General features: G+C 33.9%; 1 protein-coding gene and 1 long non-coding RNA gene across 6 annotated transcripts in view; one reads left to right on the top strand and one right to left on the bottom strand.

Annotated features, from left to right (window-relative positions):
• The window catches only part of Ppn (proteoglycan-like sulfated glycoprotein papilin), a 743,946-nt gene that overhangs the window by 423,926 nt on the left and 297,645 nt on the right, over nucleotides 1-22,375 (top strand). The gene's annotated exons all lie outside the window — the stretch shown is intronic.
• On the bottom strand, nucleotides 15,487-20,816 carry LOC138693414 (uncharacterized). Its single transcript, XR_011330303.1, has 5 exons — nucleotides 19,283-20,816; nucleotides 18,926-19,176; nucleotides 18,538-18,663; nucleotides 18,104-18,311; nucleotides 15,487-17,858 (listed from the first exon to the last, which is right to left on the bottom strand). It is a non-coding gene; the product is annotated as an uncharacterized lncRNA (long non-coding RNA).

Genomic DNA, 22,375 nt, shown 5'->3' with positions numbered 1-22,375 from the left:
TATTGTTTCTGCATTACGCAATTGAAGACCCGGTGTTGGATTATGTCTGTTCTCAATTTGGAGTAATGATTTTTTCAATATTTTTTCTTATTAGAAAAGACTCTAAGTAATATCTGCACGTAAAATTAAATTAAAAACAAAATATAAGGAAGAAGAGCAAGACTGCATTGGAGAAGAAAGCAGACAGCGACCACACACGTGAAGCTTGAGGAGTAGAGTTTTTATTAAGGAGGCTGCATCCATTACTTTCCTCTTTTCTTTGGTTTACGTCCTATCTCCTGTCTTTATTGCCATTATTTTCACTTGGGTTGCATTACTCAAACTCACATAACCGTGCTGGAGGAAGACTGTAATAGTCGGTTCCTGTTCCAGTCGTTAAGTTGTGCTGGAGGGCTGGAGTCGAACCGACGGATCCTTAGGAGAGTACAGCTTACGATCATTCGGTTTCGCTTAGAATTACACTTTTATTTTTATTGTTGTTCAATAACTATGCGATTGAACGGAATACAGTACTTAAAGGTTTGATACTCGTTTTTTTATTGATTTGATTAATTGATTGATAGATTAAGTGCTGTTTTGTGGATTGAAACTTCAGCTGCAGTTATTAAGAGCCTATATAATAATACGAGGGTGGAGACTGCAGTCAGGAGTGTTAAGTTACTGACCTGGCATTCAGTTGGTGGATCTTGGAGAAAGAAAAAAGAATAAATAAACAAATATATAAATAATAAATAAATAAATAATTAATTAATCAATTAAATAAATAAATAGGTAAATAAGTAAATAAATAAGTAAGTAAATAAATAAGTAAGTAAATAAATACGTAAGTAAGTAAATACGTAAGTAAATAAATAAGAAAATAAATAAATAAGAAAATAAATAAATAAGTAAATAAATAAGTCAATAAGTAAATAAATAAATAAATAAGTGAATAAGTAAATAAATAAATAACTAAATAAATAAGTAAATAAGTATATAAATACATAAGTAAATAAATAAGTAAATAAGTATATAAATACATAAGTAAATAAATAAGTAAATAAGTATATAAATACATAAGTAAATAAATAACTAAATAAGTAACTAAGTAAATAAATAACTAAATAAGTAACTAAGTAAATAAATAAGTAAGTAAATAAGTAACTAAGTAAATAAATAAGTAAGTAAATAAATAAGTAAATAGGTAAATAAGTAAATAAACAAGTAAATAAATAAGTAAGTAAATAAATAAGTAAATAAGTAAGTAAATAAATAAATAAATAAATAAGTAAGTAAATAAGTAACTAAGTAAATAAATAAATAAATAAGTACATAAATAAGTAAATAAGTAAATAAATAAGAAAATAAATAAATAAGTAAATAAATAAATAAGTAAATAGGTAAATAAGTAAATAAAAAAGTATGTAAATAAATAAATAAATAAGTAAATAAGTAAGTAAATAAATAAGAAAATAAATAAATAAGTAAATAGGTAAATAAGTAAATAAACAAGTAAATAAATAAATAAGTAAATAAGTAACTAGGTAAGTAAATAAATAACTAGGTAAGTAAATAAATAAGTAAATAAATAAATAGGTAAATAAATAAGTAAATAAATACGTAAGTAAATAACTAAATAAATAAGTAAATAAATAAATAAAAAAAATAAATATATAAATACATAAGTAAATAAATAAATAACTAAATAATAAATAAGTTACTAAGTAAATAAGTAACTAAGTAAGTAAATAAATAAATAAGTTACTAAGTAAATAAGTAACTAAGTAAGTAAATAAGTAAATAAATAAATAAATAAAAGCAAATTAGCTACATAATATTTGTTTTTCCCCGTTCTACCCATTCTTCACCAGAATTCCTACACGGAAATATCCTTACATTATGTAGGCTACTTTGGTACACCATAGTAATATGATGAGCGTAAGTAATTACTTTGTGATTCAAGGCAGTGCCATGTTCCGTCGGACCCCAGCCACTTAGTCACTCGTAATGAGTGCACCTCTGTACATAGTGTTCGACATTGTGCCACTGTCACATATTATGTGAAACATGAGGGTAGACTACCAAAGGGAAACAGAGAGGTAGAACTTAAACTGAGAAGGATTCAATCCGGGATCGGAATTTGAATCCGATGTGGCTTAATGGATAAAGCGTCAGCACGTAGAGCTACAAACCCGGGTTCGAATTCCGGTGCCAGAGAGAATTTTTCTCCGTTTTACCCATTATTCACCATTTGGTAATGTAGAATTCCTGCACGGAAATATGTGTATTTCGGTACATCATAGTAATACATAATATTTGTTTCTTCAAACCATATTAATTTTTCTTTATGTACAGTAATTTAGAATGTTGAAAAAGTTTTCGTAATTTACAAGAATATAATTTTTCAATTTGCATGTTGCGACAATTTTGTTATTAATTTTCTAGCTCAAACCTTGCTTTGAACGCTGTTTTTTTCACAATACTTTTTTATAGGTCGTCTACTCGCAGAAGAATATAACAACAGATTTCTTACGTAATTTTATTTCTGTAGTGCCTTAGTTTCTCCCTTCTTTCTGCACTTTGCATAATTACGTTCTTATCTCCCCGAGGAGTAGCATTCTCTAGCTGAGATTTGGAACATACCTTTGTTGTGTTTTATGGAAAAGCCAATTAGCGACAGGGGAATGTTAATTGCTTGAACGTTTCCATCACCAAGAATGAAAGCAGTCATCACGACAAGCCTGCTGGATTGTGGCTGTCGTTTTGCCCTCTTCATCCATATTTATGACGTTATAGGTTCAGTCTGGCCAACATCCATTCTTACACATGCAATGTAGGAAAGCCTCTTCTTCTGAGAGGCTGCACCTAGTGACTCTTTGAAATTTACGGTGTGGCACTTAAAAGGATTAAATAAATACTCTGAAGATTTCTTTCACGACAACTCAAAATGTTTCACTTCTGTAATCCAACTCGCTACACTCTACGATGAAAAAATGTTCTTATTATTATCGTTGTACCCATAGAAAAATATGCACAAAGACTTGTGAAGTTAAAGGTGTTATAGGTAATCCCCTCGGAAATAATTGTAACTTTCATGTACCGTGTCAGTGACCCGTAAGAAGAGATAAGGAAGAAAAAATGCTTCCTTTAAACTAAACCGAAATGTCATAGCACTTATTGCTATGTTACTATCAAGGCTCTTTCAATAGAAAATTTTCATATTTCTCACATCTTATCTTCGAATATTTAGCCAAGCATATTTATTATGCTTTAATTAAGTATATTTACCTCATTTATCTCCTAATATCACCTATCCATGTGGTTTTCGGCCGATCTTTTTTCTTTCTTCCAGGGAGAATCCATTCTAACACTTTCCTAGGTAATCTTTGTTCTGGCATTCTTCTAATGTGACCATACCATTCCAGTTGTCTATACAGGGTGTATCCGAGGTGGTGTTACTAACTTTCAGGGATGATGGGGAAGGGCACATGTATCAATTTGAGATAAGGAACCCTGGTCCAGAAATGACCGAGTCGAAAGTTTCTACTTCTACTGAAGTGATTGGAGCAAACTTAAAACAACTTATTTCAGAGATCGGGAAAAACCGACTGTGTTTTGTCTCAAAAGGAGGGGTGTGTGAGAAGGGATTAGAGACTTCAAAGTACTTGAGACTTGTGCGTGCAAGAGACAATAGTAACGGGACCTGCAGACTTGCTTTTAATACTTCCCTCATCCCCTTTCTTTCGCTGGTAAACCCCGAAGTGACCTGAGCACTGAGGGTTATACTGTTCAGACATCTTTGTTAAGTGACATAAAAGATGGAATCGGTAGGGGAGAAAAGTTTACGACTTCTTGGAAACATTTATGTATTGCTGGAGAAAAAGATTCTCAGCAAATATTTGTGTGAGGTGAATATATATTTTTAATTTGTACAACTGTTCTTTTTTGTTTTTTTTTTTATATAATTTATGTGCGGTTTATTTTTTTTATTTATTTTTTTGTTGTCGGTAACTCTATAGCATCTATTAGACGCTTTATGGTTGTGCTAACAAATGGAGTTACTTGTCAACAATGTGACGCTGAAACGTGTGTTCAGGTTACTGCCCAGCGACAGTCCTGATGTATTTTTATATTTGTGATGATTGGTTAATTAATATTAAGCGGTTTATTTTAAGAAGAAGAATATCCTTAGCTTGGAAATCCTTCTGGTCCCTCCAGTTCATACTTCTGGATAAGACAATCAGCAGAAGACTCAAATTCGAAGTACTACAAACCTGCGTCTACCCAACACTACTTTATGGATGCCAAACATGGTCGACAACAAACAGACAGATGAATACGCTAGAAATATGCCAAAGGAAAATGGAACGAAAGATATTGGGAATAACTATGAGAGACAGAATTTCCAATGATTCGCTGTCCCAAATGGCATCAACAACAAACGTCACACAAAGAGCAAACAAATTGAAGTGGAAGTGGGGAGGCCACATCGCGCGGATGAAAGACGAAAGATGGACATACAGAGCCACCATGTGGGACCCGCTCACAGGAGACCGGCACAGAGGCAGACCAAGGAAGAGGTGGGCAGACTTCTACACAACACAAGCAGGCCAGCAATGGTCCAGAATAGCAAGAAGCAGGGGAACATGGAGAACAATTGGAAGTCGACTACAAATGAAGACAGTGCCAGCCACAAACAACATCCCAAGTTGACTCAGTGATGGTGCTTTCAATATAATAAAAGTGTTAGTGAAATCAAATTAATCAAAGTGACAGCGAAATCAACTCCAACCAGACAAAGAAACACTAGACACAACCTAACGCGGAGTAGCTCACCGCGTTAGTGAAACAGAGCTACCCTCTAGCAGGAGGCCTTTGCTCTTCAAGGGACACATTAGGCTATTATTATTATTATTATTATTATTATTTTAAATGCATTAAAAATATATAGCCTAAAATGTACAATAACGACGTAAAAAGGCTAAAAAGGCATTCAACCTTAAAATAGGCAACGGGAACTAAAATAGGCAAAAAAAAGGCAAAATAAAAATTGGGTCTATCGTCCCCAAATGTGTGGAAACGTGTTTACCTCTAATAGGTCTTTCATACATACACTCACAAGCAAACGTTCTGATGGAGGAAGATAAAAAAGTTAACATTTTTTCTTCCATCATATTAATAATATCAAAAGAAGTGCGTATACAAATTTTGGCCACTCGACCGCAATTACTAGGGCCGTAAAAAATAAGTTCGTCAGGGGCCGTTCACAGAAAAAAACACAATTTCATTAGACATATTTATTGGAACAGACACAGTAATTATTGAGCTATTTTCCAACATATTTTCCACCGGAATTGAGACATTTCTCATATCATGGGATCGACAGGGAGAGGTGCAGACGCAGTCAAACGCTGGTTCCGATCTGAGGCGGCTGACCTCTACGACACAAAAATTGATCCCATGGTATGACAAATATCTCAATTCCAGTGAGGGATATGTTGACAAATAGCGCAACAATTGCTGTATCTGTTTCAATAAATATTTCCATGCAATTGTGCTTTTTTATAAACGACCTCAGGGAAAATCACTTTCTGGACGGCCTCGTAATTGCGGTCGCGTGGCCAAAATTTGTATAAGCGCTTCTTTTGACATTATTAAAATGGTGGAAGAAAAAAAATTAACTCTTTATCTGCCCCCATCAGAACGTTTACTTGTCAGTTTAAGAAAGGCATTTTGTCTAACATCCGGGCTCTAGTCATGAGATTTCACGAATTTCAGAAAATTCCAAAATTTATTGAAGCTTTTTGAGGAAATCTTGAAAAAGGAGGACAATTTCTTATTTTCTCAAAAATCTGCCGGATTATTTAATTGGCTTAAAAAAGAGGACGTGTTCGGGGGATAATGGGACATATAGTCAGATTAGTCTGAAATAATGGTTCCTTTTTTTAAAACTAATGGCTGATGCTTGACTGTTCGTGATTCACCCACTGAAGTAATATTGAATGCTGGGATAAGAGTCGGGCGGCTTGTGGTGTTTATAACATCACCTCTTACTAGTTTTTAGTACCAGAAAACGTGGGGCTGTACCGCCCTACCTAGTATGTACACAAGACACTTTACTTTCACTTGTGTGTCGTATTGCGTAACGTGTAAGCTGCACTACAAAAGATATGTAAATCGCGAGAATTAGAAGATTCTGAGCTCCAGTTGGAAGAACTACTCTGAGACTTGTTGTTGAAGTGTTCGTATAATCCACTCTGGCACTGCTAGGGATGAAGCAATTCCGAGACTCGAAACAACACAGGTGGAGTTGCCCATAAACCCGAGGATCAGGTGCATTCACATTCCTCAGACTACACCTGTTCATCTAACTGGACCGCGAGGGAGAGGCTGCTCAGTCGTTAAGCCATCAGCGACACGTCATTGCTTGCTTGTCCCTTTCTTTTCCACACCTGAATAATCCCAGACGAGACACGATCAACTGTGGCAGGCACGACTATCGATAGAAGCAATTACTGCTCTCTGCAAACACCTGCAATTATGTGTGCAATCAGAGATATTGCTACTGGTATTCCGCAAAAATGCAGCTATTTGGATTTTATTGATGTAAAATAAGTTATTGGAAGAAATTAACTTCCTTATTAAATAGAAGTCACACAATATATACAGATTCCCCCGTTACTGTGTACCTGGAACATGAACATAGTGTTATACATACGAAAACAAGCAAAAAAAGTCATATGAAATAATTGTCTATACGGCTTAATTACAGAGATATAAAAGAGAGAAGATATCAATGAAAGATGTCGTTATCGCAGTTTATTATATCATAGCAGATGTTCAAAATATTCACCATTATAACCGCGTGCCCGTATTGTCACGAAATCTTTGTTTTTGAAAGAACACAGGAGAGTTGCGAATCCCAACACACACCTCCACAATTGATTGCCACAAGTGATCTCTTGTCGAATACCTTATAGCATACACCAAACACTGTAAATCACGGAATAACAAAAAAATCGCGATGTGTGAGATCGGGTCATCTTTCCGGCCACGGAACAGGTCCATTCTTTACAATCCATCGTCCTGGAAATTTCATGTCAAAATGCTTGAGATAATGTGCAGCGTACATACAGGCAACAGCACATGCATTTAACCATGCTTCCCCAAAATAAGAGATATTCAGTACGTTCCCCTGCCACCGGCGTGGCTCAGTCGGTTAAGGCGCCTGCCTGCCGGTCTGAAGTTGCGTTCGGGCGCGGGTTCGATCCCCGCTTGGGCTGATTACCTGGTTGGGTTTTTCCGAGGTTTCCCCAACCGTAATGTGAATACAAGGTAATCTCTGGCGAATCCTCGGCCTCATCTCGCCAAATATCATCTCTCTATCACCAATCTCATCGACGCTAAATAACCTAGTAGTTGATACAGCGTCGTTAAATAACCAACTAAAAAAAAATTCCCCATTAGAATTTCCGTCGTCTCTCAATGTGAGGAACTCTGTAACTAAGGCGTTTAGACAGTTCATATGCCATTTTTTGTTTGTTTACATATGTATAATACGATGCACATGTTTAAGGAACACTACTACTACTACTACTACTACTACTACTACTACTACTAGTACTACTACTAGTACTACTAGTACTACTAGTACTACTAGTACTACTAGTACTACTACTACTACTACTACTACTACTACTACTACTACTGTTAAAAAATTGCCTTTGTAAACAGTATTACTCTGTAGGAGTATAACTCTTTATAGGCCCAAGAAAATTAGTTTTTACGCTTGACAGACGATAGTACATTGTATTCTGGCCAACATAATATTTAAGTTTGTTCTTCAGACGAAAGATTGTCTGTCTCTTCCTGTCCGTTCGTTGGTTCGTTTGTTCATTTATTTGTGTACTTATTTCTTTTCATTTATTTGCTTGTCCTATATTGCAAAAAAGTGTGTATGATGGGAGAGGATTTTCTTCCCAGCAGCTCTGCAAACACTGCTTTATCCTGTGTGCACGTAACTTCAGAGTTTCTGTGCCTCAACTTCGAAGTCTAACGTTCGAAAAGTTTTAAGGTATTCTAATGTAATAGTTTTTTGGACATCGTTACCGAGATGTTGGTGATCCACCGCGCCGAATACAAAGCCGTAAGACTACGTTGAAAGATGGATGCATTGAAAGGTGTTTAGAAATAGAAAGAAATGCTGAAGCTTCTAGGAAATATTATTTGAACTACTTTTGTTTTTACCGTCTGTTAAGTGTTGGTTATATATCTCTCCTCCTACTTCGATACCCCTAATGAACGCAACGCCAGTGCAGATGCCATTGACTAGTTTTTACGTAAAGTATTATCTTAATTAAGTGCAGGATCTTGTTAAGATCTTGCCATTGGAATTGAGTTGTAATACTGGTCACTTAACATTGCAAACGTGCTGCCTGCTAGAAACCCACACGACTGCCAGTCATCGCTGACAGCAGCCGTGAGAGAGGAACGTGCTGTCGATCACTGATGTATCCCTGTCACGTCTTTGATCCCCGTTTCCCGGCAACATTAGTCTCCATCAGAGCTATAGACTATAGACACTATAACTAAGGGTACTCACTTCGAAACTTACGAACAAGGTAACACGTATATTCTTTATTGAAGTAGACATTTGAAGACAGTCGACAGTCCATGAAGAATCAAGACTCACCAGCCGACTTCTGAACTTCACGTCCAAATGCTCAACAGAGGTGAACGATAATCCAATAAGTACGAGAGTAACGTGTGGTCAGCACGATGATCACACTTCAGCTGTTACAGCTGGCACGCTTAACCGGGTTTCACCACTCAATGTAGCTCACTAAATTTATCACGATGCTGAGTGGTCATCAGTAGTGATGTGCGATGACAAATTTTAAGCGGAAAATTTTCTGAGTTGGAAAATTTTCGATTATATTTTTTCGGAAAATTTTCTGCTTGTAAAAATGGTTGCTTTCTTCGTTCCTTTGCTTACAGTCTCAAGTGTATTGCTTATTCATTATTCTCATTAGCCATCAGTTTATGAAACTTAAATCTGAAGTCGTCTAAGCTTTGATGGTTGTTTCAATAATGACTCCAAAACAGCGTCATTGTCAAGCTTGTTTAACTTTGTAAATGTGAACGAAATCAATAAACTTAAAAAAGAAATTGATCAAAGGAAAATTTTCAAGAGCATTTTTATTGTATCAGCAGAAGTATAAAATTTAGCAAAATCAGTAACTTAAACAAATTGCTTAATTAAAGAAAATTTTTCAGTAAGATTTGTAATTATTATGTAAGTACAATGATAAGAATTTGCAAAATAAGTGATCTAAAATTGTTGTTTATAAGCAGGAAATTTTAAGAAAAGTCTATAATTATATCAGTATTATAAATCTTAGCAAAATCAATGAGCTTAAAAATTTGCGAAATATTTGGTCAATCTAGAGCAGGGGTCGTCAGCACAGAGCACGCTGGGGCTAGTCTCTCTTACCCTCGGAAAACGCTGTGCACTAGGGTGCACTCCGTAGCTGCTAGCGGGTATGCTCTCTATCTCTCCCTGTTGCACGACAGTGCACACGGGACAGCACCGCGTACCCTTTGCACATTTCAGAGAGTGCTGACGACCACTGATCTAGAGCATCCACCAGCCACTGAACGAATACTGCACACTTTTGTCACTGCCAATGTGGCTCTATAAACCAATTTTCGATACTTTTATCACAACCACAACACAATTAAAATCTTATTATTTATTTACTTATTTATTTATTTATTTATTTATTTATTTATTTATTTATTTATTTATTTATTTATTTATTTATTTATTTATTTATTTATTTATTTATTTATTTAACCTGGTAGAGATAAGGCCATCAGGCCTTCTTTTCCCCTCTACCAGGGGATTACAACTACAATATTAAGAACACAATTACAATTATAATTACAATTAATATTAAATTTACAAATACAATAAAAATCAAACTACTAAAAGATTAACTGATTAATAAAAGCTAGACAGTTTATTGTAAAAGTTAAGAAGAGAGAAGCATTTCTTTTATTGATTAAGTAAAAATTAAACCTACTCTACGCAGTAAGAAAATGCCTAATAAGTTTGCTTTTGAACGCTACTAAATTCCGACAGTCTCTGATGTCACTGGGTAGGGTATTCCACAAGCGCGAGAGCGAGATTGTGTATGATGATGGATACGATGATGTCTTATGTGTTGGTATGGCTAGTATGCGGCTATTTTGCGTGCGTGTGAAGAGATTATGATATGATGACAGGTAACTGAAACGGGAGCCAAGGAAGGTAGGTAGGTGTAGAAGTGTGAAGGACTTGGAAAAGGAGAATAAGGGAATGAAAATTTCTACATTCGTTAAGCCGTAGCCAGGTTGGAGTTTGTACCATATATAGAGAATTATTACTACATTAACACATTTAGTATATCACGCAACATGTAAAATGTAATTATTATGAAAATCTCCATTGCTTCTTTTCAAATTAGTCAGGACCTTCTATAATATAGGAGGCCCTGAATTAGTAGTATTAGTACGATCCACTTCCACTAGATGGAAACTGACACGATTGGCAGAGCAGGCAATACATGAAAACGAAATTATACTAAATGTGAGGAATGTTACTACAGGTGTGTAGTATTATGTGACAGGTTAGGTTAGATTTGATTAGATGTGTAGTATTATGAGAAAGGTTAGGTTAGGTTTGATTAGGTGTGTATATTATTACTATGTTGGCAACACTAAAACCCACTGTTACATTAAAGATATATGGCAGTATTCTTCGTTCACGTACGACGATTTTCGTATATAGTAAGGTACGTATTTAGGGCGGGTCAGCTTACAGCTCTCCCAGTGATCACATCAATTATCTAGGCTACTAAGGTCCCTGAGCCAAATAACGCCATGTATATCTTTAACGCCACCCTATTAAAATTTGTTAACGCCACCCTATTAAAATTTGTTAATGACACAAGTTTTCGGTAGTGCACTACTGTAGCCTGCATTCGCTTGCAATCTAGTGATGAAATGAGTTACTAGCTGTCCGCTGACATTTACGAGTGACATTATATTCCATCAATTTCCTGTTGTGTGTTGATAGTGAATGGCTGTTCTTATATCAAGGTAAGAGGCAATATTTTATTTTGTGTGTTGAGCAAATAATAACTATATTAAACTATATATTTTCGTGATCCTTAAACATTCTTCTATCTATAGAAAGTATTTGCTATCTATAAAATTTGAAAATGTTAGAGAAACCGGCATATCATGTTATCAAGTACTCAGTAGCCCTTTAACGCCATGTGGCGTTAAAGTTCTACAGACAAAACTTTAGGTTATGTTAGTACTAAGGCTGACAGTACAGCATCAGTGTGAAAACATCAGGAAAATCACTAAGCTTTCAACTTACAAATGTTCAGAATGTGCAGTGATGATATTGGTTCAATTGCTTATCGAACTCTTAATTTTTTTTTATTTTACATAACTTAATTTTTTTGTTTTACTTATTGGAAAACATTCATATTAAACTAAGGTAAATGTTTTTGTGTTTAATAACTTTCTACTTTGTCACATTGTCTCTTTTTTTAAAGTAAGGAAAACATATTTTCCTAATCCATCTGGTGTTTCAGTTTCAGATCAAGAATCTTTCATTAGTATTGAGTGATTTTGTATCTTTTATTAACAGAAACTCAAATTTAGTCACTTAGTTCAATTTGTGTTGCTTAGGAAAAATAATTCATTAACAATTATGTGTATAGGTTACTAGAAAATAGGTGGCGTCAATTGGACAACCTGTTCCTAATAACGCCAGTTTACAAAGTTTTCCTATTTGAGTTATAATTCTTGTTCGGTATATAATATATCTATTTTCAATGTGCTATTTTGTAAATATAAGATTACAGTTTCTATTTCATAATTTTCGTGTTTGTACATAACTTATTTCCAGAGCAAAAGTGACTGAAGTGTTAAGGTGGCGTTATTTGGTACGTGTACCTTACTTAATACTTTAAATCCAAGGCATTTCCAAGGTATTTTTTATTTATTTATTAGTGGCTGGGAGATAAGGAAGATTCAACAAATATTCAGTTTCCATCAAAATATTCCTTTCTAAATATAAAGTTTGACATGTCTGAAGTTTTTGTCCAAAATCTCCTTATTGAATTTTAATTGCAATTTTGCGTTTCTTTTGAAACACCTTGTATAATTGTTACTTTTGAAACACCTTGTACAATTGTTACTTTTGAAACACCTTGTATAATCATACTGTTTTCACGTTCCGACAGCTGATGAACAAAATTAAAGTGTAATATTTTGTGGAGTCTTGAACTTCCTCTTAAGAATTTTGATTAATTCTAGACACTAAACTTACTTCCTTGCGGGAAAACGTAAATTTTTTGCTGCCTTTTGGTATATTTAAATTGTTAGTAAACAACAGTACTAATTAATGGTTTCGTTTTAGTTGACTTAAAGCGAGACTTTTTCTCCCAAGCTATGAATTAAGTCAGGCGGTGAGCTTAAGATTCGGACAGCTGTGAAATCAAGCCCCGAGTATCCTTATTTGGAACAGCAGGGGGCTAAAGTGCTGTTGTTTATGTCTTTCTTTCTGAGCACGGAACAGCAAAAACTTGGAATAACATTCAACATAATTCTCGGTTTAAATACTTTTGAGATGACGTATGATTTTGTACCCGATTGTTTAAGAGGATAATATAACCAGTTTTTCAACCCATACAATAAAATTAAATGCAGTACCACACGTCAGAAAAAGAATTGTGTTGGAGCGCTCCAGAAAACATGCTGTAAAAAGAAAGCAAAGCAAATAAAGGTATAAGAACAATGTACAACCATGTTCGAGGCCAATGCATAATTCTATTACTGCGTGGAATTTGTGACAGACTAGCTGGGAATTCTGACGGTTTTTCGGAGTACGGGTAATCTCGTTTCTCTGTCAACAGCCAGCATTTCTTTATTATTAACTGCCATACATATCATTAGCAGAGTATAGTTGTCATTGGATACGAGATGCTAAGGTTCAGACCCTGCCTTAGATATACCCTAGATCATATATACCCAGATAGATCGGCCTTATAGGCTTTGACGATAACAACTTTTGTCAGGTTTACTATGTTGCCATCTAGTTGTTACATAAGGAGTCACGTCATAATTCCCATTTGAATTGCATTAGCGACTGTACTGCCATCTCGTGTTCGTTTACGGCGGACTCCTGGCGGTTGTTCTCTTCAAAGTGCTGCCGAGGATCACGTAAGTTCAGTTCCCAAACAGCAAATATTTCCGCCTTGTCAGTGTTGCCAACTGTTACCAGATATCACCACATGTAGTAAAATCACGATCCTATGTACTGAATGACTTCTTTACTCACCGTTCTTTACCTTAATGTTGGAAGGTTATTCTAAATAGTTTCAATAATAATGAGAAATGTATTGCTATGTTCTATTCTTTTATTCCTTTACATTATTATTAGTATTAGCATTAATAGGTTACTAGACGTAAATATACAACAAAGTATAGTATATAATATTCAAGAATCAAATCTGTTCCAAGACCAATTAAATTATTGTCACTTCACTTCAAAGATTCCAGCGTACATATACTGTACTTCCTAAAGGTAGATAAATTAATAACCAATTGACTTTTGGTTGGAATTCGAATGAACTTCTGATTATCTTTTGAAATTAGTAAGGAAATGGATAATACCACTATGCTAAAACTGAAATAATAATAAATCAACTTACAAAAATAATTTTGGTCCTTAAAAGCCATAAGTAATTTCACTTCTAGATACCTTTTTAAAGATTTCATTTGTTTATAAATTGCTTAATAATGCTACACTTACACTTATTATTTCTGCAACTCCACGTCTGTCATTGAAAAAATGTATGATACATAACTGTGAAGTCTCTTTTTGGCTCTTGTGTCCTAAATTTAAATAAGAAAAAGCAAATGATTCAAGAAATGTGAGCTGGTGAAAATTAAATACTCAATTAATAAAATAATTACTACCAAAAGAATATTTTATTAATTCTATACAAAAGATGGATTACACAGAACAGATGGCCAGAAATCATAGATTTATACACAACATACAGCATGAAACGATCATCAAAAAATACTTTTTGTACACAATAACATCTTTCAAACGAAGTGAAATAGCCAATAAGTTCAATAAATATTATGCTAATAAGTAATAACTATAATTAATAATTATCTACAAGCTGTAAAAGGGAATAAAATAGTATATTGTTGAAATTAGGGGGTTATGGTTTATTACGTGTATTTATAATTTTAATTACTTTTACTACATTTAATTATATTTTAATTTCTATTAGATTAGTTGGTGGTGTGGTTGTTAGTTTTATCTGTGTACATCAGACTATTAAGGAAAAAACTGAAAGAAATATTAAATCTACTATCTACTTTATATAACAATATTTAATCAAGAACTGAATATTACTATTAATTTAATAACATAAGACCCAAAACATCTCCAAGTCCAGACAATACACATGCTGATTTTCTTAAACATGTTGGCAAACAAGCAAACTCACTACTTTTATCTTGTAATCTCATCTAAAATACAATATCTGTCTGGAGAAAATCTATCATAACATCAATTTTGAAAAGCAATTATTCAACTAATATCTTTTCGAGTTATCGACAGATACCTCTTACTAGTATGATAGCCAAAATTATGGAAGAGATGATTTCATAGATTGAATTGGTTCCTGGAATCTAGTAACTAACTTTCATTTTATTGGGTTGACTTTAGAGAATTGCATTCAACAAATGGACAGATTTTAAATTTTAGTCAAGATATTAAAGATATTTTAAACAGAAAACAAAACAACTTAACAATTTTAATTTATTTTCAAGGATCATATGGCTCTGTAGATATAAATCACTTAAGAAATTGCAAACTTAGGGTGTCCATGATAAAGTGTTACACTGGGTCAGTGACTTGATTATTTGATTCATTGTCACAAATATGTAAATAGAGACAGATTCATCTAGGCTTCCCACATTGTTGTTTTCAGGAATACATTTTCCAATATTAATGTCGATGGTCTAACTAAAGAAATAGATCTTATGATAATCTCATCATTTGCAGATAATATGGTTGTCTAGAACAAAAAATCACAGTCCACAAATATTAATAAACTGAGCCAAAATCCCAACAGACTTTTTGACTCTACTTGGAGAACTCAAACTTGCTCAATTAAGGGAAACTTTACTAATAAAACACAATCCCAAGTTATTTCAAAATGAATAGTAGGGGAGACTGTTGTACCTTTAAACACTTTTCACATTTTATTTTTTTTAATTTTGGGAAATGAAAGTTTTTTAATGAAGAAATGCTTGAAATAATTATTGAAGATTCCTTTACAACTTCCTGTATGTATTTTCCTGTTTTACATATCTATTAAGATTGGAAAAAATAAAATGAGGAGATATGTAATGTGTTCAAAGGTACAACAGGATCATGTACCTTGGAACATACCCTCTTGTAAGTTGGAACACATGGAATATAGGTGGGAATATAGCTGTAAAAACTGACAATCATATTTAAAATGTATTTTCAATCATAAACTAGAGCAGGATTCTCTGATTTATATTTTATTTCGTGGAGAAGCAATAACTGCTTCAACAGCTTTCTTCAAGGCATCCGAATCAATTGGGGACCTCTTTAATTCCAGACTTACTTCGTGACATGACCTTAAAATAAAAGAAAAACAAAAACCGATAGTATCGTGTAATTTGGAACATGTTCCATGGTACAAGATGTTTTGTGTTCAAAGGTACAAGAGGGTGCACGTTTAAACAAATATGGCTCCCAAAACTAGAGATTCGAATAAATCATGTAAATTAAAATATGTTATTACTCACCAGATGATAGGGAACACACCGTACTTGAAAGATATTAACAAATGCAATCTGGTTTTATGTTAGAAAAAATACATCAATGAACGAAATGTTTACTTTTTGTACTAAAAAATTTCTTTTGTCCACGGAACTCACACTTTGCAATAAATCAAACTAAAACTACGACCAGAGCTACTTAGCGGCTTTCTCTACAATCTACTTCAGTTTGAGTCCTCTAGGTAACAGCAAAAATTTAAAAACAAAAAATGTTCAAAGGTACACTATGCTAAAGGTACAACAGTCTCCCCTATATAAGTTAACTTTAACAGATGATGTTAAGAAATGTGATACTTCTCCAGACATTTTAAAAATCATTAGAAACGATAAATGATCTGGTCAGTGAGTGACTACATACAGTATTTTTTATAGATGGATCCTGTTTACCAAGCCATAGATGTAGTGGTGTTGTAGTACAATACCAGTATATTCCCTTTTACAGGGAATTATATTCAAACACTTGTTTGCCCCATTTTAACCGTGACAACGCTTTTTAGCTTTTTAAACATTCTGGTTATTGTATTGTGTTTGTGTTTAGTGAAAGATTTTAGATAAGGGCGCAAATAGCCACAGTAGCTGACGCGCCCTTTTTAAACGCCACTAACTAACTAACTAACTAACTTACTTACTTCAAACACTGACTAATTTTGATAGTGAAAATTTAGATACACTTTTAAGCTTACAAAATCTCCAGTATCGACTTCATAAATCTGAGAAGGCTGTCATACTATCAGATTCAAAATCAGATGTTCTTGCTGCAGTAATGGACGTAACAGCATGAAATCTCAATATTTTACAGTGTTTTAATATTTTAAGCAAAATGGTCGAATTACATCGACGACTGGTACTTCCGTGGATCCATGAACTTTATGGAGTGGGAGGTAATGAGGTAGCTGAAAGGTAGCAAAATTACTGTAAGGTTATCTATACCTGCATCTTACCACACTGTTAAAAGAATAACAAGATCAGAACATGACAATGTGGTAACAAAAATCGGAATGATTCTAAAGCAAATGAAAAAATTGCAATAGGCCATCCGGCGTCTGCTCCACGATGGAGGAAAATCCTCAGAAGAAACCAACTAATCAGACCAAAATGGGGGATCCAAACTACCCTCGAGTGCAGCTCTGAATTTGCAGGCCAACGAGTCTACCGACTAAGCTACATTGGTGGCTCCACTAAAAATATGAAGTACATGGCACTCAGATTATTAAATTGACAAACCTAAACAATTATTCATCAGTTAAGCTATAAAATATAATACATAGCAAGCAAGTTAATTCAATTTAAAAGTATAAACAATTCAATCAGTTGAAATATACAGAAACTGATAATAAATACCATGCAAATTACTTCACATTACAAGCATAAACAATTCATCACTTGTGGTATACAGCCTACTATTTAATTTACAGCACATACAATTCATCAGTTAAGCTATAGACCTACAGTCTACTATTCAATTTACAGCATATATAATTCATCAATTAAGCGAAACAAAAATATAGTACAATACATAGTAAAAATAATACACCTAATTTAATAACTGAACTTCTATGAAAATCTACAGTGGCAGTACTCATATTATCACAGGCCATGATTGTCTCAAATATTTACAAAGAACTGATATTTCAGAATCTCCCCATGCCATTTCTGAAATCTCAATGAAGATATGGATCATTGTCTTGACTGTTTAACTTTACACAGCTTTCAATCATCTGGTTAAATATTGGAGTGCAAGATAACAAATGACATCAACTGCTGAACACTTGGTATCAATCAACCAACAACTTCATTACATTAAAGGGGAAAAAAAACTGAAAGAATTAATTGTATATAGACACAACACATAAGACAAGGCAGCTTCAGAACAGTAATTGGCAAGGCTCTGTTGTTTTAGGATTCTTATGTAGATTCAATTTCACCTGAAAGAAAAAAGTAGCATCTATAAGTAGTAGTAGTAGTAGTAGTAGTAGTAGTAGTAGTAAAGATAATAATAATAATAATAATAATAATAATAATAATAATAATAATAATAATAATAATAATAATAATAATAATGACTGTAAAGTATGGAAATTAATATTGCAATGTAATATCAAAAGGTGATTTCACACCATCAACTCTTATCATTTAGTACAACAAATCTATTATATTCAGTTGCAATCACCAGTAGCTGTTCTTTCCTCCATTTTGTTGTTGGCTGATTTTTCACAAGTCTGCTATGATATGCAGCACTATCCATGACAATAACGCATTGCCCTAATGTTCTCAGGTCAACAACTGTGTTTGCACCCACTTCTCAACTACAGGGCTATTCATAGCACTATGGTAGTCCTGACTTTTCTTTCAATTGCATGAAAAAATTAAATCAGCACCTGCAATAAAAATTATACCTGGGCATATAATTACGTCACATGAATTCACAGCATTTAAATAAAGAAAATAAAACATAACATAACAGAACATGACATGACATGAGATCCTCTTTGGTGAAAGGCTTTCCCACGTTTTTATTTAGTCACCAATTTTTATATTTTTGTACCCTGATTTAAAAAATTACTCTTGCCAAATTTATGTAAAATATAAATCAATATAACTTACCGAGTATAAATCCACCTTTCGTTCCGGCATCTAATCTTCCACCCTCATTTGTTGGTCTATGAATAACACCATTCATGTCACTGGAAACTTCACCTGGTTTATTTCATGAATAAGTGGGTGATCATACTTAAAAAAACAGAGAGAGAAAAGCAATTCACATTGACACTCTAAGAGACACAAAAATTTTAAAGACAGGAAAACCGTTCAAGAATTTTATAACTAACCTCTAGTTATAATATGAAACTATTAATTGCAAAACATGTTGTTCCCACCTGAATTCATTACTAGTAGCCTATATTAATTGCAATTTCATATTCCACATAAGTGTTAATCTATTTGTTAGTAAAAAATTCAATCACTCAATGTCTCACAATACATTGAAATTTACCATTCATAAAAATCCAAGTCTCATCCAAGAATACTACGGGTTTAGGGTTCTCACGCTCCACATTTCTTATATATTCTCTTAAAAACGAATAACATCACTTTCTCATACATGTGTATAAGGATCCCCTTTGCTCCATAGAAATTTCATCTCTTTCAAAATTTTTTTCACTGATGATAAGGATACTCTAAATAAATATGTTTCATAATCATCATTCATATGTTCCAGAACTTTTGCTGCTGTTAGTACTTCCCCTGTAACAGTAAATGAAAATTATGACATATTTTTATACATAGGCCTATGACTAATATCAGAATTACATTGCATAAATCAACACAATAATTCCTGTAACTTCCCTACCTTTATGTAACTTGTCATAAATAAATCTCGCAATTGCATCTTTCGTAAAATCATCAGCATCAGTCACTGGATGTTTACGTAGTCTATGTTTTCCTGGTGTCACGAGTGGGGTCCCCTTGTGTGAATTGATCACTTTCGTGGCTGTAGTTAAGCCAAGCTGTAATAACAAACAATAACATAATACTTCTAAAAATTGTTATATCATAAAATTCATGCATAATACCAACATTTACAGCTATATGTATAGAAAATGATCAACATGTTAGGTTGGGTCTACGATAGGTTTAAGTAGGCTAATATTTAGGTAATTCTCCAGAAAAGCTACACCAAAGAAGGCATAATTTTATTTTGTTTAATTGATTTCTGTGATATTTACATAGTGATGAACACGTGGTTTTAGTGCACAGCCACAAATACTTTGAGCACAAAAATCCTTTGACACTTACCTGTATATTCTAATGCATTGTTGTAGTCCCTCCCTCAAACTTGTTACTAATTACCAATATAACATGCGAGAGGTCCAGGACGAAGAGAAATGGTTAGTTTCCCAGTAGTGCGTCCTCGTCCTCTCGAGTGTTATATCTTAACAAGTACTTTGGGTGGGGTAGCTTTTCTGAAGAAACACCATATTTAATATTACTTAGACCAGTCATGAATAAATTATTCAGCCAGAGTCAACGTTCCTATGCTTTATAGAGTATGTTATATAGTTATTATATAAAACTGAATTATTTTTAAGCACCATAACAGGCCAACATTCATGTAATATTTGCTGCAATATCAAGTTAATAATTACAATATGACTTGTATTTTCTTCGGCCGATGTGGCATGTAAATTGTGATCTGAACGGTTAATTTAATACCAAAAGAGAAAACTGGAAATTTACTTTCGTGCTGTTTGATTACTTGTTCGTCTAATTTGTAAATGTATTTAAGCTATCACCTACTGCAGTATTACAGTATCTTAAATGTATTTAGTTTGGCAATATGAAAATCACTGACTTGATTAAACATTAGGCCTAACCTAAAAATTTGTTTTGTTTGACCACAATCATGAAATTATTAGTGCAAACTCCTAAAACTGAATACCACTTTGAAATGTATGCTTAAGAATACTTATTCCTAATAATTGTCCTATTCTGGTTGTAATTGCTGTCTCCGTTAGCATAATTCCTTCTTCATTATCTTCTTTCTTCAACTCATTATACACGTGAACTGCAGATTTCTGAAGCGTACTCTGAATGCCACACATTTTCTTCCTTGGAGGAGTCACTGCAACACTATTTCATTTTTTTGACATAGTAATAAAAATCTAAACACGAAAGAAATTCATTAAAATTTGAAATAATATTTCTATCCATTACCCACGTGCATTATCACGCCCAAGTATATTATATTCATTCGTACTTATCTGACTATTCTTGAATTATAACCACAACGCAACACATAACATAACTATTATGTATTAATATTAATACTAATATTAATTAATTATTAATAAGTTCGAATTTCACTATCTTCCAGTAACCGGCTGAGAAATCTAGTACAATTTTAATTTCATGGAACTCCAGTACCGGCAAATATTGTCGATATTTGCCTCAGCTGCCAACATACCGGTTACAAAATCACTACCATTTATAGTATTTGTCAGTATCGAAATTCGAAACGAAGTTGGCAAAAGAAAATTCAACCTTCAAACTAGAAAATCACCATAATCCACTAGCATTTGTAGTAATGGGGGAAAAATGGTTAGGTTTCACCCTTAGGGTATCAAGTTACCTGGTCTTCCCTATATAACTTAGGGATGATCTATCTGTTACATATATGATCTAGGATAATACAGATTCTCTCTGGAGGGAAGTAAAGCTGGGATAGGCGTGTCTTAGAGCTCACCATCATCATCATCATCATCATCATCATCATCATCATCATCATCATCATCATCATCATCATCATCATCACTATACAATAAATGTGCAGCACTGATATTTACTTTCTGTGATCTTGCTAATCCTTCACGCATAAATCTTGCAACCAATGTAACTCTGTGGGAACCAAAACGTTGAAGTTCTAAAATGAAAGGTTCAGAGCCATTTATTAAAAACGGAGAAAGCAAAGGTTAAAGTTAAGTGAATACCATAGTTTAATGAAGATTGACATATCATTTAGTTTTAATGCGTATACTTTATATTACTTGCTACATGTTTTCATTGAATTATGGTAATAACTTCATTTTAGCCCTTGTTTTCTACGGTTTTAGTAAATGGCGCTTGGCCCACTATGGTTCTGAACCCTTCAAATATCTCTGAGTGTACTTAGACTGCCGTCTATCACGAAAACATATAACAAACTTAAATAGGCTATACAAAATTGCACTCTACTCTACACATCTCTATTATGACTTCTAGTGCTTTGTGCCTGTTCTGTCTGGGACGTAGCAGCAATAAGTGAAATCAAAAGCATACAGTCATTTCGAAATAAAGTCCAACGAATCTCACTCATTTCTCTTTGGTTTGTCCATAACAGCCAACTCCACAGAGAAACTGGTATTCAAAGAATCAAACAGTTCATCCATTCACAAGCTAAGAAGTTCTGTTATTACTAGGGAACGGAATTTGGAGTAGTAAAAGCTAGTATTGGCATCTACACAGTCATTTGTTTACAACCCTTTATACCAAGTCCTCCTCTCCATGACATACTCGCAGGTCTCTACACGTCAACAACAGGTGAACGGGACAGTTGTCGCATAAGAACCTCAACATGCAGGTTTGCAGTTCAGAGTAGTGAAGTGCAGATACAATGCCGAAAGTGAAATCAACTAACAATACAGTATTGAAAGACTATATTTGTAAAACCTCCAGATCAAGTATCAAAATTCAGGAAACAATTCCCTAAATTGTCGCTTCCCCCATGTTCAGTTCCTACGAGATGGGGGTCATGGTTAGAAGCTTGCAATTATTACGCACGTCACCTCCAATCTGTGAAGAAAGTGGTCCAGTCTTTCGATACCGATGACGCGGCTGCGATTCAAATACGCCAGGAACTGCTAAATGATAAAACAATCGAGAAAGAAGTCACGAATATTAAGTCAAA

This window comes from Periplaneta americana, chromosome 17 (assembly GCF_040183065.1).
Source record: "Periplaneta americana isolate PAMFEO1 chromosome 17, P.americana_PAMFEO1_priV1, whole genome shotgun sequence".
Lineage (NCBI taxonomy): Eukaryota > Metazoa > Arthropoda > Insecta > Blattodea > Blattidae > Periplaneta > Periplaneta americana.
This window is presented reverse-complemented; position numbering and strand designations above follow the sequence as displayed.